General features: G+C 36.6%; 1 protein-coding gene across 8 annotated transcripts in view; it reads left to right on the top strand.

Moving 5' to 3' along the window:
- The window catches only part of LOC129253055 (uncharacterized protein DDB_G0283357), a 151,524-nt gene that overhangs the window by 86,783 nt on the left and 47,286 nt on the right, over window positions 1-17,455 (top strand). For 6 of the 8 annotated variants that reach the window (XM_054891293.1, XM_054891290.1, XM_054891291.1 and 3 more), the window contains one exon: window positions 13,340-13,589. The exons of 1 other annotated variant lie outside the window; for it this stretch is intronic. The gene's annotated coding sequence lies outside the window, so the exon portion shown is untranslated. The remainder of the gene's footprint in view (window positions 1-13,339; window positions 13,590-17,455) is intronic. One more of the 8 variants, XM_054891292.1, reaches the window with a different exon arrangement.

Here is a 17,455-nt window from a genome sequence, read left to right as displayed (position 1 = left end):
CTGCTTTGAGAGTTGCGACAGGAATAGCCGCAATTGTTTCTTGAAATCAGTTTATTGGGAAATTTTCGTCGCAACTCTGTCATAACAGTCTGGGCTATGTGAGACGTTGCCCCATCTTGTTGAAACCACACAGAGTTGAAAGGAATTCTCTTTCGGCGTAGTTCTGGATAGAAAAATTCGTTCAGCATTTTCAAATAACGGTCTCCAGTAACCGTAACGGTGTGACCATTTTCTTCAAAAAAATAAGGCCCGACAATACAGCGTGAAGAAACCGCACACCACACTGTCACGCGAAGAGGATGCAATTCCGTCTCGTGGAGTATCTGTGGGTTAGAAGTACTCCATATTCGACAATTTTGTTTGTTCACATTGCCGTTTAAATCGAAATGGGCCTCACCAGACATGAAAAGGCAGTTTAACATGTTTTGGTCTTCTTCCACCATTTGCAGGATCTTCTGGCAAAATTCCAAGCGAATCGGCAAGTCTGCTGCATTCAGTTTGTTAACCATTTGAATTTTGTAGGGAAATAAGTCTAAATCTTTGTGCATTATTGTTTGCAAAGACTGTGGGCTGACACCAAGTTGAGCAGATAAGCTTCTTGTTGAAACCCTTGGATTGCTTTGTATAGCTGCAGCTACAGCAGCGATCGTTTCCTCCGTCCGAACTGGTGGGTTTCGATGATAAGACCTTCTTGCGACTGTTTCTTGCTCAGCAAAATTATTCACCAGTCTCATTATGGTCCATCTGCTCGGGGGATCGCCGCCAAACATCCGCCTGTACTCTCTCTGTACCAAAACTACGGACTCCAGTGCGTCATAGCGGCGGACTATCCAAATTCTTGTTTGCGTGTCCCAGTTATCCATTTTAATAAATTTTAAAGATCAATCTGCAAATCAAAACAAAAATGGAACAGATAACTTAAAAAGAAAAAAAGTTATTCAATTTTTTTTTTGGTAGCGGCTTTCATCAGCCACCCTGTATTAAAAGCTAGGTTTCCACACTCGAAATCCTCATAATTCCCCCTTTTGCTGATCTCACGCCCACCAGGCGATTTCTTTTATATTAAATGTCATACTTATATAAAGAGCCATGGTCCAGTTTAGAACGCTGCAGAACTACAAAGTGTTTTGTGACAAGCCCGAACAGTCGTCGAAACTGTCGAACTTTCTTCTAAAACTTGAAAGAAAATACTTTCGGTTGATGGTCGGTATTATTACAGGACACAACCCATGGGGTCAGCATATGAACAGCATTGGAGTTATTGAGGATACGATTTGCTTGTCTTGCTTAGAGTAGGCGTATAGCACTAAGCATTTTCACTGTGAGTGTCCTGCCTTTGCTAAACAAGGCTACGAATTTTGGGTACCGATGTCATGAGAATGAGTAATATTCGTTCTCTAAAACTTGAGGATATTTTCAGATTTGCTAAAGACTTTGGAAAATTCTCTCTATCTCTGTCTTTGTCTCTATTCTATCTTAATCTCTATCATTCTGTTACTTCTCTCCTTTCCTCCTTGACTATCTACTCTTTTACTTTCCAGAGTTTTTAATACCTACAATGCCCTTTTAGCCTGTGTTTTTTTGAGGTGACCAAATTTTCAAATTACAATTGCAAATGTCAAATGACCTGTGTTCCACTTTGTGTAGAACTATTTTTTCTCTTTAATATACCTCAACCAAATTGACCAAAAAAATATTTCAATGGACTTCGTGGAATCTTTACGTGATCAGCGGCGAATGCTTCATGCGCATGAATGTTTTTCTTCTTATTGTTACATTGCTTCTATATTCTTTTTGTGAATTTCGAATAGTGTTATGAAACAATTATTAGTGCGCTCGTCGTCGTCTTTTCAACCAAAAATTTTAAATTCGATTTCATTTGCTTGATGACTGGTCATTTGATGGCGCAACTTTTTGAACAACTCGTCAAATAAAAACGGCTTAAAAAGCAAGCGAAAGCAAACAGCAAGAAGATAAATTAAAATTAGAGCTTTGAAGAGGACTGTATGCTGGCGTTTTTGGCTTAGCTAGAACGTGAAATGCGCAACAAACGAAAGTTAAATTTTTCTGTTTTGCTGAATTGCTGGTATGTCTTTCTTATTATGGTACATTTTTTATTTTAATTTTTGTTTGTTCGTTTTAGTATTTACTTTTGTGTTATTTTTCCATAAAGTGAGCATTCATTATTTCAGTTTTAATTTGCTGAGTAAATGAGGAGACGAAAATTTCGTTGATTTTTACTACTTCAAAATCCACTTTCTCGCTTGAGAAACTCACTTAAGAATGACTTGAATTTGTAATAGGAAGTGAAATTGGTCTCAGACGCAAGATAAATCTAAATTTTTGAATAAAAGCAAAACATAGGAGTATAAAGCCTCCTAGCAACAGAAATATTAACATGGGTGCGATTAAACCGACTGTTGATATAAATTGGGTCACCACCACAAGCAGTGAGCGCCTAACTCAAAAATTATGCACATTTGATGTTTTACACATTTGATGTTTGCTCATTATGCTGGGTGTTTTTTACCATGTATCTACGCAATAAAATTTTTTTTGACATACCATATATGTATGGGGTGTTTTTTTAACTATGGTTTGAAAATTGAGAATGGCTAACAGTGTTGACATTTCTGTTCAGTAAAGTTTGGCAAGTCATCATGATTCGTTTAACGCCAGAACAACGCTTCCGAATTGTGGAAATTTACTTTGAGAAAAAAAAAATCTGTTCGCCAAGTGTTGAACAAGACGCCGAAATGTCGATTCGTCGTCGATTTTACGAGTGGCCGTTTTTATGAGTGTACCCTTCGTCCGATTTCAAGGAAATAATTTCCATTAGCGCAGAAATGCTAACTTCGATATACAGGGGGCGTACGGTATTTGAGGATAATTTGAGAGTAAAACTAATCAGCTTTTATTTTGAACAATTTTTCATAATGAGATTTTACGATTTTATTACACGTCGTTAATTTATTAAATGAATTATAGATATAAAATCATTTCATAAAGTGTCCATTAGCTATAATAATCTCCTCGGTCTGGGTCCGTATACTGTGAATAATGGAGTTTACTCTCTTAGATAACCCCCTTTCCGCCACTCTTCGAAGTGATGAAACGTTCCTTTTAATTTCTTCTTGTGGGAATTAAAACAAAAACAATAACATTTTATGCAACTTCTTTACCCTGCTACCTGCCACTAATCTGGCTGCCAAGGTATGCTTATTTACACACTTAGCGATTAGTTAGAGCTGACTCATTTGCTTAGTTGTTATGTAGAAATGAAACTTGACTGGAGTAGAGAAATAACTGTATGTTAATTGCTGTACGTTATTTTGATTAATATTTTCAAATCCGGTTGATTGCCAATGTCCGGTATCTGTATGTAGTAATTTCAGTAATTTCAAGGCCATTTTTGAATAAAAAGCGATCTCTACCTCATAACTTTATTTTATAGAAGTGTTTACATTCTTTTTTTTCTGTAATTAAGGGGTCCCTTTGGTCTAGAGCTCGAAAATTTATTGTATTTTCTGGAATTTTTTTTACAATAAAAAAAATGAAAAACGATATTTAAATTTTTTAGGCTTTTTATTTAACTTCTTTTACATACAAAATTGAAAAAATATTTTTTTTTTTTAATTTTAATAATTATAAAATTCTCGCTGAAGTTGACCCTCCTGAAAAATTGGACCTGGACGGTGTTGTCCATTTTGGCTCTTTTATTTATCTGAAACCCAAAAACTAAAAAAATTATTAATCAGTATGACTGTAGATATGTTCCGAACTAGAAAAAAAAAATTGACAAAATAGCGCGGTCTTGAATTTGACACTCTAAAAATCGGGGTTGACGATAGCTATTGATGTTGTGCACAACATATTTAAGTTTCACAGGATTCGGTTGTATAGTGTTTTTTTTTTTTTTGACAACACCAGACCGGAAAAGTCGTTTCGAGATAAATGAGTTTAAAGTTTGAGGTACAGAAGTACGCGGACCGCTCTCTACCTAGTTAATGGGCTATAGATGCTATAATATTGGGAATTCCCCCACTTTCGAAATATCAAAAAAACAAAAATACGAAAAATCGGAAATGATTTTCAAAAAAGATTTTGCCTCTAGTCGGCTTTCGAAACTGCAAGATATTGCGGAACAAAAAATCAATATTTTTTTAATTTCTAGAGCATCGGGTCCCCTTAATGTCTTTAAAAATTTTGTACTAATCAATTATGTTATTATTTGTAGCATTAGAGTATTTTTTTTTTAATTTAAGCTCAAGTTGTAATGAACACTAAAGTAAATGCATTAATTCATTACTTTGGAGAAGATTTTCACAAGTTTAATTAAAGACATTTACTGCGCAATTGAAAATTGATTTAAACAAATTTATTATTTTTAATTTTAATTTTCATCTTTTGGCTCTACAGCTCTTTGTGAGCTTTGGCCTGCTGCACGTGGGACCTCCATACGTCTCGAACGCTTGCGACTTTTTTTCCAGTTCGTTATCCTAAGTTTCTTGATGTCGTCCTCTAGTTCGTCGGTCCATCTTGTTCTCGGCCTTCCTCTTGCTCTAGTGTTCAACGCTCTGGCTTCTACGATTTTCTTCTGCGCCCTCGTACCGTCCATTCTTGTAATGCAACACAGCCATATTAACCGCTGCGCTTTGATGAAATGTATAACATTTTCGCCCTTTATCAGTTGATCTAGCTCGTAGTTCCATCTCATCCGCCACTCGCCGTGATCTTTGATTGCTCCGAAAATTCTTCTGAGTACTTTTCGTTCAAAGGCTTGCAGTTTTGTTTTATCTGCTTCAATTAGCGTCCACGATCCAGCTGCATAGCATAATACTGGTCAAATGATGGTTTTATACAGAGTCAATTTGCTTTGTCTGTTTAGTAGTTTTAATTTTATTATTTTTAAAAATTAGATTCCAGTATCTAATGAAATGTAGTATGAAATGTCTCACTTATATCGTACAAGCGGTTTTTCTTACCACTTTCTTATTGAATGGTAATTAATAGAACTTGAAGCTCACCAAATGGTACAAACATACATACATACAAATTTCGAAAGTTTTTTTTTTTTTTGCTTTGTGAAGAAACCTTGATTTGATTGATTTGATTTTTGGTTTTGTTTTGTGCAACTTTGTTTTTGTTTTTGCTTTGTGATAATTTCCGTTTTTGTTTTTTTTTATTGTTTTTATAAATCGATATACAAAATTTCTTAATAGAGTTATTTTCAAAAGCATATTAATTATTTTCCTTCTTTCTAAAAACATTTGCACATAGACGCAAACAGTCCGCAGAGAACAATACAATAAAAGTGAAATCTTAGCTAGTACTGCGACATTTTGCCAACAAAAAGCACACTAACATATAATCTCCATATTAATGACGACAGTGCTCCCTCTTGGCCTTCAGCCACGTCCAATATTCATCACACGTTTCGTTCATTCTGGCTAGCCAGCACCGATATGTTTTCAGAATTATATACGTATGTACGTATACATACTTGTATATTTATATAAGTAAAATATTCGCATGTTAATAATATATTACATATTTAAACACCATCACTTAATCTTTGGCCATGAACTTGGTTTATTTGCCATTGGACGGAAAGAATAGTAGTTGAATAGCCAGGTATTAGTTTGAATTTATTGTTGTTTCTAAATATTTGTATGTATGTACTTAAGTCACAAGTATGAGCTTTATGCTTTACAGTCGCCGTCATTCGTTTATGTTCGTTTCTGTTTGTGTTTCTCTTTCAGATTCTGTTATTATTTACGTTTCCTCATTTTTTACTTTTCCCAAGCGTCGTCTCCATCTTTAGCTTTATAGCTTTAGTTAAATTATGTGTGTTTTCGTAGTTATTTGTTAGTTTACCAGTAACCAAGCAATGAGCCCAATAACCATTAGTTAGTTGATTACTTCATTGGTGGTACAATTTTGGGCATTTGCATTTCAATGTCAATTTTGCACGTGCTGCAGCAGTAAGCCTTTTATATCCATACATACAAATGCATGTATGCTACACAAGTAAATAAAGGGGGCGGAAACAGCCATGAATACTTTAAAGTTCCAGTAAACGCTTTCAACTGGGTTTTCTTGCCTGGCTATATACAAATGTATGTACAGGGCCCGGCACTCGAAGTGTAACCTATTAAAAAGGCCATACATTTAGTTGGGAAAATTGCTAATCAAATCAAAGTAAAAAATGTGTGCAAATAATACAAAATTCGAGACTATGACCTTGAGACAGTCCAGAAACGAATCGCAAGCTGCCCAAATGTGACTTGCAGGTATTTTGGCCCACTCGCGGACAATGGCTCTTTTCAGCGCCGCGAGACTAGTGAATCTTTTAGTTCGGGCCTTGCTCTTGAAAATGGCCCAAAGAGAATAATCCATCGGATTCGCGTCTGGTGAACTTGAAAGCCATTGTGTGGACGTTATGAAGTTCGCAACGTTGCCTTTTAGCCATTCTTGGTTCACTCGAACTTTGTGAGGCAGAGTCCTAATGAAACGTCTATGGTCTGTCACCGAAATGTTTGTCTGCGCACGGCTTCAAAGCAAAATCCAGAACACTTTCCCGATAATATTTCGCATTTACTTTGACGCCAGGCTCGATGAAAACGATTGGAGAGCGATCATCGGCGGTTACCTGTGCTGCCGGCGAGTGCTGCCTCCTGGTCGGTCAGTCAAAAAAACTGTATCATTTTGGGAGTTTACGAATTGCTCAATTTAAAAAATTTTCTCGTCAGAAAGCACAGTGTTAATCGCTTTCGGCCAAGCGAAGCAACTCTTTCACTTTCTCAAGTCTTACGTGTTGCTGCTTTGGTGTGAGTTCATGCACCTTTTGGATCTTGTACGGCTTGACTTTGAGATAATTTTTCAGTATGCGGCGGATGCTACGGTCAGATATTTTCAGTTTTTTCGCCATTTGATTGGCACCAAGTCGCTTCTTCACTTTTTGAAGGATTTCACGTGACGTTGCAGTCTTTTGATGACCACCTCCATGACGTTTCGCGATGCCAGCAGTAGCATTGTAACGAGTAATGGCGCGATAAACGAAAACTTTATTTACTTTAAAGTGCTCGAGCTCACGAGCAATCGCTGATTGTGATTTTCCAGCCAAATATAATGCAATCACACTATTACGTTTGAAATCCATTACTGATTTTCTTTTTTCGCGTTTACTCTCGGCAAAATGCTTCCGTGCGCTTGTAAAAAATACTCTGGACTGCCTGTGCATCAGCTATGCGAGCGGTCTGAAGTTGGTTACACTTCGAGTGCCGGACCCTGTAGATATGCATGTGCATGTATGCAATTGGCTCATACCAGTTTTGGACCGACCCTCATTAGGCACTCACGCACTTATTCAATTCTGCTTCAGAATAAAATTGTAGCTTTAACACGCGCTGGTAATATATAAATGTGAATGTGTGTAAGTATGTATGATGAAGAAATTATTTATACGTGTAAATTGCGTGGGTCATTCAACTAAAATCAGAATATTTTTAGCAACACATCGTTGTTTGTTTATCTACGCTCATACACGTGCTTTTCAGTAAGTTTGTGCGTTGATACTCTTATGTCAATGCCGTCTGGCTAATTTAATACCGGTCCCATCACAAGGCCAAAAACCCTTCAAGGAAAGTATACTACTTGCACATAAATAAATGAGCACTTACATATTTACACAAGCACATACTTACTTACTTACGTTGTTACGGCATTGTATTTTGGCAGCACCGCTGATGGTCAAATGTATATAAATTTATAGCGGGTGCGCAGAAATTAATAATACACACGAATATGCTTATAAATACGAGTACATACATACGTATATACGAGTGTACATATAATGGCATACTTACAATAAAAAATGGTAATATTAAAGTGAGGAATGTAAAGATTCAAATAAAATTGCATTAGTCGTAGATTAAATGCAGAACATAAATTTGCTTTCATAAAGAAATTAAGGATGAGAAAAAATGTTCTGGATGAATGGCCCTCGTTAAGCGCTTCACAGCGCTTCTTAGCGTCACAGTCAGTGGTGGACCATCGCTTCATCAACAATCTTCCCCCAGTTCACCCTCTCTCTTGCTACATTTTTCCAATTACGAACATTCATCACTTTAAAATCTGCTTCGAGCCATCTCCTTCTTGCTTATCATGTCATCCCCTTCTTGGTCAACCTCTTTTTCTTTCAATTGGACGTAAAGTAAACGCTTTTTTTGAATTCTTATAATGAAGGGTGCGTCTTGCCCCCTTTGTTGTTTATCATTGTAGTGGACCAGATTTTTCAAATATTCGACTTTGTAAACCGTGGAATTACCTGAAGAATGAACAGCAGTTTCGAAGATCTGGAATATGCAGATGAAATTAAATTTGCTTCAACAAGAGTCCGAAAAAGCAGGGCTCAAAATTAATATTAAAAAGACGGAATCTATGCGCGTCAAAGCTAACAACGCTGGTGATGAAACCATTGCAGACGTTTGACAGTTTTTGCTATTTGGGAACTAGGTATGATCTCCATAAACGGTGGTGCAAAAAGTGACATTTACAACCGAATAAATAAAGCACGTAACGCATTCGCTAGGTTTCGAAATATATAGCGCACCAACAACATCACAACTCGCAGAAAGGTTAACATTTTTAACGGTTGCGTTAAGTCCGTGCTGCTGTACAAATACGCAACTTGCTTGATAACTTGGACAACGAAGGCAAAGCTGCAAGCGTTCATAAACAGATGTCTGCGTAATATATTTAAGATATGGTGGCCAAGAGTTATAACCAACGAGGAGCTCTGGAGAATTACACACCAAAAGAGCATCAACAGTGAAATAAAGAAAGAAAATATGGATGGATAGGGCATACTCTGCGAAAGCCCTATGAGGAAATACCGCATGCCGCCTTGACTTGGAACCCGCAAGGAACGAGAAGAAGAAGAGGCAGACCATTGATGATTTGGCAAAGGACTATTCGCAATGCAACTGGAAAAGCGTTTAATGAATTGAGATTCTAGAAATAGAAATGCTTGGAAAACTTGTGTTGAAACCTTAAGCTCCTAAAGGAGTATGGAATAATAATAATGAATTCTAATTCGCTGCACTTTAATAAAACTTATTACATTCGCACCACCAATAAGGTTTTCGTTGTTGTAACGGATACGACTTTTGGCATTTTTTCAGTCTTGCGTTAATCGTTAATCTATTTTGATTTCTGACAGCGTAGGTGATTAGCCTGCCGCTGCGCTTTATTATATCAAAACTCAATGTATTACAAAACTGAAATTTTTCCAGAAATTCTAAGAAAAAAATTTTGAAATTTTGATGAAAATTTGTCTATTTTTATGTATGTATATGCATAAATTTTGAAAATTAACGTTATATGGTTTTTTTTTGTAGTATGAACTATATTTTTATGAGAAAATAATTGAAATTATAAAATACATAATTGTAAGTGAAAAATAAATAATTGAAATTAAAAAAATAAATAGTCAACATTTTTTAATATGTGGTGTACACTTTTTTTTTTGCGCTTAGTGTACATGTAACATAACTTGCGATTTTAAGAAACCTGTCAAGTCAAGTCAGGTCTTTTAAGATGCATATCCTATGATCAAAAAGTACCGGGAAGGTGATGTTGACTGTTTTCTTCGATTGCCAAGGCGTAGTGCACCATGAGTACCTTCTATCGGGCCAGACAATCAATAAAGAATATTATTTATCCATTTTGAAGCGTTTGAGAGATGCTGTACGTAGCAAACGGCCGGATATGTGGGCAAACCATTCTGGGATTTTGCATGATGATAAAACGCCATCGCACCGAGCCCAAATTCTGCTGGATTATTTGACCAAACACCAAGTAAATACCATCGTGCACGCACCGTATTCACCTGATATGGCCCCGTGCGACTTTTTTTTATTTCCCAAGTTGAAGTTACCACTTCCTGGAATGAGATTTCAGCCGCTAGAGGAGATCAAAGAGTTTGCGACGAAGAAGCTGAAGGCCATCCCTTCGTCGGCCTACCAGGGGTGCATGGAGGACTGGGTTAAACGGTGGCACATGTGTGTTGCTTCAGACGAGTCATATTTTGAAGGAGATAAAATAAATTTACCTGAAATTTAACTCTGTTTTATTTTATTTAAACATTCCCGGTCCTTTCTGATCTTAGGGTACATATCTCCTTTAATGGTTATCGTTGTTGTTGTAGCAGTTTTTTAATAGTCTTAATAAGTGGTACAACCACCCCAAAAATTGCATTTTTTTCTTTTTTTGACGAAAGTATTAGGCGTAGTAACTTTTCATATTTATTTACTTTTAGTACATTTAATAAATTTGAAAACATATACATACATATATAGCAAAAATAAAAAAATTAATCACGGAGATACGTGGCTCCGCGTGAGATTTTTCTCAGAACATTTCTTCCTGGTGGACGTGATAGCCAACGCCATTTTATCCGAAATAAGTAAATTAAGACCTTTTTACATTAAAAAAAAAAAAAGTTAGTGACACAATCGCCTTCGACAAAATAGTTTTTTACTCAACTAAGAGCACTTAGAATTAAAAAAAAGGTTAAAAAAATATTTATAAAAATTAACCAATTAACCTCCAATTTGCCGAAAAAATTTCCTTGGCGTTTTTTGTAATTTACTAGGAAAAATTTAGTTAAAATAGTTAAAAAAAATTAAGTAACTTGTCCCTACCAGCCCCGAAAAAAACCCGAGGGTGGGATTGAATCCAATCTGATTATGTCTATGTACTTCGCATGCATCCTAATGAGCTTTGAAATTACGTCCGTGCATGCATATGTATGTAAATATGCACATCAATAAATTTATTTCTATATATACTTAAATTATTCGTGTGTATTTCTTAAATTAAGCTTTGCTTTCCAAAAGTCAAATTTTTTATTGCTTACAGATTTGTGTATGTAAATATTGCATAATAAATCATTGCACCTATTATTGTAAATGGCAAGTTTTACTAACACTAACGGTGGAGCCAGCTGCTAAACTGTTTGCTAATTAATGCTTAGTAGGGTCAGATATATGTACGCACTTCTGTATGTGCATCTGTGCTTATTTACATTCTAATTATTAAGTAAATACAGACGTGGGTGTGTGTGTGCGTGTATGTTAGAAAAATATAATTTTTAGTATTTGTATTGTGTACTCGTCTTGTGCTTGCCTAGGTGCAGTTTAAAATCTCATGTGTATGAATGTGTGTGCACATTTCTAATAAGTATGTTAGGGTGTTCCTTATTTTATACTAGCTATTAATTTTTTGCGATACCTCTAAAGATATATGTGCTCTTACAATGCTCGAAAGGCGACTTTATGCCCCATCCTTTTGAAGGACCCTTTATTTCTAAACTTTTTTTTCGTTTTTTCTTTTTAATTTGTATGTACAGGTCCGGCATTCAAAGTGTAACCAACTTCAACCGCGCGCGCCGCTGATGCACGAGCATCAGCTGTCTGTTAGTTACCTAAGTGACAGTCCAGAGTATTGTTTATAAGCGCGCGGAAGTATTTTGCCGACCATTAACGCGAAAAAAGAAAATCAGTAATGGATTTCAAATGTAATAGTGTGATTGCATTATAAAGGTTTTCCAATAGGAGCTGTTATCGTTTCGTTTTTCGTTGCTTACGTGAAGCGTAACGTCGTCTTGTTGACAATAAACGTTGTCCAGATCAATGCCATCCAATTCCGGCCATAAAAAATCGTTAATCATCTTACGATAGCGCAATTCATTCACCGTAACTGTTACTCCAGCCTCATTTTCGAAAAAAAAGGTCCAATGGCTCCGCCGGACCATAAACTGCATCAAACAGTCACACGTTGAGGATAGAAAGGCTTTTCAACAATAACTCTTGACGAAGCTACCGAGGTGGAAATGAGCCTCATCATTCAAGATGATTTTTCGATGGAATTCTGGATCATTTCCATGCATTTCAACGACCCAATCATCAAAGACACGACGTTGTTGATCATCGGCCGGCTTGAGTTCTTATGTTAACTGGACTTTATAAGCCTTAAGACCCAAATCTTTATGCAAAATACGGTGTAATGACGTTTGTGAAATGCCTAATTCCAAAGAACGTCGAGGAATGGACAAACCTGGGTTTTCTTCAACACTTCTTGAGCGACGTGCACGGGTTTTATTCTTCACATGGAGTACCACTAACTTGTCCCAACAGCTCGAATTTTGTCACCAAATTCTGTATTGCGGTCCGACAAGGTGCTTCACGATGACCCAAAAATGTTCGGGTATTACGAACCATCTCTGCCAAATTTTCACCATTTTTATAGTGAATTCTAATAATTTCAATGCGTTGTTTAAGCGTCTATCGTTCCATTTTTATTAATGGCGTAGTTTCTACTGACAGCTTCAAAAGTGACATCTACCAAAATAGCGGGCTATTCAAAATAACACCTGTTATTGGAGAACCCTTTATTTGGCTGGAATATCGAGCGAAAGTAAATTAATTCTTAATTTTGTATTATTTTCACACTTTTATTACTTCGAATTGAATAAAAGTAGTTTTCCGAACTAAATTTATGGCCTTTTTAATTGGTTACACTTCGCGTGCCGGACCCTGTATGGTAGAACTTATAAATGAACTCAACAAAAAATTGAAACTTCCACGCCACTCTATTCAAATTCAAAAAAGTCGCTTCTGATGCAAAATGAATAAATACATTTTTGTATATATTTGCATATTTTAGCGCATACATCCTTGAAAGGTGTTTAAGTCAAGCTTTTCTTCAAAATAGTATTCTGCCGCAAATTCAGCGCCCCACAGAGTAGATTTTCAATCTTTTTGGTGACTTCTATTGTCTGCCGGGGGCTGGTTTAAGTTGGGCATCGACTTTAATAAGGAGCGCTCTGACTGACCACAGGGCTAGTTTACTGGGGTGGCAGCCCTTGGCTGGGAAAGATCCGAGAAATTTCGCTACGTAGAACCAGCTGCCATGGGAATGATCCCAATAATAAACACACCCGGCTACGGCAGCCGTAGTTCGCTAAAGTAAAAATGAACACGCCTCTAGCATACATATGTACATACAAATAGTTCCAATGCGTTAACTGCACTAATAGTTTTCATATAAAATGCCAATTAATTGTAATGTCTTGTAATGTGTAGTAGTTATTAATTAGTAGTAATTCCATTATGTGCTTATAAGTAATTTAATTCGTTCTTATTGATATTTTTATTATATTTACATACATGCATATGTACCAATATTATATATATGTATATGTATATCGCAATTGTTCCTCTTCTCTTTCTTAATACTTTTATACTTCTTTTGTTTTTTCTCTTTCTAATTTTAGATTGTTTTATTGCATATTTTGGTTGGTTGGTGGTTTGTTTTTGGTTAATAAACATTTGTTGCAAGCATTTGCGCCAATGCAAGAAAATAAAATGTATCTAGTTCATATCTACAACCTTTTTGTTTGGGAATTTACACAGAGTTGCAACTACAATACTACTAAACCCACAGTCTCATGTGTGTGAGTGCTGTTTGCTATGCATTTTGGCGCTGGGAATCATGCGGGCGAACGCACAAAACAATCAGCTGGCGTAACGAAATTTTACCACATACTTATCTAATAATATTTACAATAATCTAGTAGACAATAATAAAATAAAATAACTATTCGCTACTACCATTTACTTAATACAATTATAATTACATACGTATTTAAAAAAAAAAAACAAAAAAAAGTTTCCTACATAAATATAATTATCATCTACACATAACTTTACTACTATTAACTACCATAATTGTGTCTCGTATCATTTGCTATTAATACTCGTTTTTTTTGTACACACTCATACTTACATATACTATACTTATATATCCCATTTGTACATCAACTGCAACAATGTATTCTTTCAAATTCATTTAAAATGTACGTATTTAGGAGACAGTATTTGGAAATGAGTATTCATGCGTTGAGTGTCTCTTTAAAAAATTTATATTCATTAATTACATACATATACTATACACATCTACCAACAAAAACGCCTACATATACAGCGGTTAGCTAATATTTACTATTAGAAAAATTTTAAACGCTTCAAAAATCGTGATGATGCCAAGACAGTGAATTTTAAATCTACAGAATCTGTCGCAAAAGTCACCGGAGAACCTTCTTTGTTTTCCTTGTTCACTCCTCCCGGGAGCATCGGGCCTCGACAAAACTATTCCATAGGGCATGATTCCGTGCTGTTGTTTTTGCACCGTCCCATGAGATGTCGGCATCTTAGTTGTTAGTTACTGCTACAACAACAACAACAACATGTTGGCATCTGCTAGTTCGCACAGCATCGACCTTCTCGGTCGACCGCGATCTCTGCTCCCTTGCTTGTTCAAGTCCAGTGCCATTCTCGTGATGCTATCTGGTGGTTTTCTCAATGTGTGCACTTATCCATCGCCACTTTCTGCGTTTGATTTGCCTAAGGATTTCTCGTTCGTTAATCTCCACAGTACGTCGTTACTGATGGTGTTTGGCCACAATATTCTGCAGATGCTGCGGAGCCATTTGTTGATGAAGGATTGTAGCCTCTGTGTGGTGGTGTTAGAGACCAGCCAGCTTTCGCTTCCGTACAACAATACGGACTTCACGCGTGAGCCGAATATTCGTAGTTTAGTGCGCCATCCTACAGGAGCGCCTTCTTATCTCACTAATCTATTCCTACATCCATCAAGGATGTTGGATGGAATAATCCGCGCACAAAAACTCTCTCTTATCACCAAGAACGGCATACTATATTCCGCAATAATTTTTTGTTGTTGTTAAAGTTTGAGGAAAATAAATAATTTTGGTAATCCTGTAACATTTTTATTTTTCATTAGAACGAATAGTAAAAGTCTTGCCGACGCAAGGTATTTTGACTACATCGCACATTTCGAGCGGTGATGCAAAAGAGTTAAGTCGAATATGAAAGCACTTTTGAACCATCGGCTGAAAAATAAATTTTGAAAAAATTTGCCAACATTACCACTATTTGCTAGTAGCGACGCACGCATACAAGATATAAATTAGAAACAACGATAGCAGCAGATTTTGCAATGAACTGGAAGAGAAGGAAACGCTAGAACACCTTCTATGTTCTTGCCCTGCGCTAGCTAGAACCAGATGAAAATGCTTAGGAGCTTTACAATATGAGAAGAATAGAGCTTCAGAGTTTACTTAGATACGCAAAAGACGCAGACATATTACCAAACGTCTACTACAAAGAAACGTAAAGTTCTCTAGCTCCATCTGGGAACACTAAGGACCAATAGGTCTATGTGATGGCTTTCAGCCAGCCAGGTCAACCTAACCTAACCTACCAACATTAAATTTGGTTTTTAAGTCAGTGGAACGGCGTAGAAGACAATATCAAATGATGCGAAAAGAGGATGAATTTTTATCACCTAACTTTATTTTTAAGCAGTTTAAACGATGTAAAGAATATCGAGAAGTTTTGAAAGACGCCAATCGTCCCGGTCGTCCAAATTCGGTTGTGAAGAAAAAAAAAAGAAATAACCCTGAAGTTCTGAGTGAACTCATAAGCAAGGAGCCGAAAACTTCATTGTATTAAAAGGAAATGGGCCAAGAGGTTAATCTCTATCTCGGTGTTATGCTTTATCTCGGCGGCCTCGGTGGGCTAGCGTAAGTACGCTAACCTGCCATCCCAGAGGTTGTGGGTTCGAATCCCCCGTAAAGCACGGTCCAGCGATTTTCCAAATTTACCTACTTTCCCTGTTAAAAAAAAATGTCATTGCTCCAACCCAAAAACCGTATCCATTCCGTCCTTACTCCCACACAATAGTCTGCGCATTATTTGCATTGTGGATGCCAAAACAAGCAAAAACAAAGAAAAACACACAGTTACACATTGCATCAGTGGCGCCAAAATGAAGAAGCGGGCAACCGCGGTAATAGCGCAGACACACAAAATTTAGCGAAGTGCTCAACCATCTGTGCGATCCTTCTGCAGAAAAATGTGAAACACAGATGGCGCTGGAAGCAGTAAAGGAGGCGTTGTTTCTAAGCAGCGACAGGTGGGTATTTCCACCACTTAGGACTGGTAGCGGCAGGCTAATCACCTACCCTGTCAGAAATCAAATAGATTAACGATACCAGTCATGTTGAGGCCCTATGCTCCCGAGAGGAGAGCACAAAGAAAAAAAAATTAATAAAATCTCGGTGTTATGTATCGCTTGTTGTCGCGAATTCGTCGTGTACAACTGAAATACGATGAAAATGGAAATGAGCGTTTGATGCACGATAATGCGTCGACATATCCTTCAACTTTAATAATGGACTTTTAGACTGAAAATCGCACTCGGTCTGAAAGAAAAGTATTATACAGACATTGAAGAGATCCTGCACAAAATTTCCAAGAAGCAAGTAAAGAAGTGGTTGTTGTTGTAGCAGCATAAACAACACATGTACGGGGAGTGCTGATGGAGTGACAGTCCTTGGTCGGATGTAAACCCGGGTCGTTCCGGTAACTTAGAACAACCGACTGTCGTGGAACGCAAATAAAAAAGACGTTTGATATTCTTCTGGATCGTAGTTTTTTGGAGTTTTTTGCACTAATCTGGCAACTTTTGCGACAGACCTAGTAAAATTTTGACCACTTATTCAAAAGAAGGGGAAATCAAATTTTTTAATGAAATTTTCTTTACACTTAAAAGACTGAACTATATTTTGAGGCCAACCTTTCGTAATTCTTTGAAGTAAATTTAAAGTAAAATCTAAAAATTATTTTTATTTTAAAAGTAAATAATATAATTTATTGAAAGAATATTTTCGCAACGTGAAGGGGCACCCATCCCAAGTTGTATCACAAAAACAGGCTTTAAAAATTTCTATTTCTCTTCATGATTATTGAGCTTCAAATAAAAAAAAGTTGGAAAAAAATGTGAAAAAAGTAGAAATTATGGGCGATGTTTTGGAAGTTAACTGGGAGTGCTACCTTAAGATGGCCAGAAAACACTTTTTATATAGTGAAATTAATTTATAATTTTAATTATTGCATAACAATAAAATACGAAAAAGATTTTAAATTACATTCTGTCAAAATATATCGGGAATGGTTCATTCAAAAAGCGCGCGTTACAGATATATCTCAATTTTTTGTGCTGGAATGTTGGTAAAATTGTCCTCTGTAGTGTCGCAGAGTTTGAGCGAGATCTGTCAATTAGCTTGTTTTTTACATTTAATTATATCAGTCAACCGCTGATGTGCACTGCGATTTTCACTGTGGATAAAAATATCGAACAAAGAATTTGTCTTAAATTTTGAGCTTTGAACGGAATTTCGTGTGCCGAATCGTTGAAAAAGTTGCAGAAAGCCTATGGCGAGTGTGCTTTATCAAAAATACGGGTCGCCGCGTGATAAAAGGCTTTTGCAGAGGGCCGAGAAGTCGTCGAAGATTTGCCCCGATCT

Source organism: Anastrepha obliqua, chromosome 1 (genome assembly GCF_027943255.1).
Source record: "Anastrepha obliqua isolate idAnaObli1 chromosome 1, idAnaObli1_1.0, whole genome shotgun sequence".
NCBI lineage: Eukaryota > Metazoa > Arthropoda > Insecta > Diptera > Tephritidae > Anastrepha > Anastrepha obliqua.
Note: the sequence above shows the minus strand (reverse complement) of the source record. Positions and strands in the feature narration are given on the sequence as shown.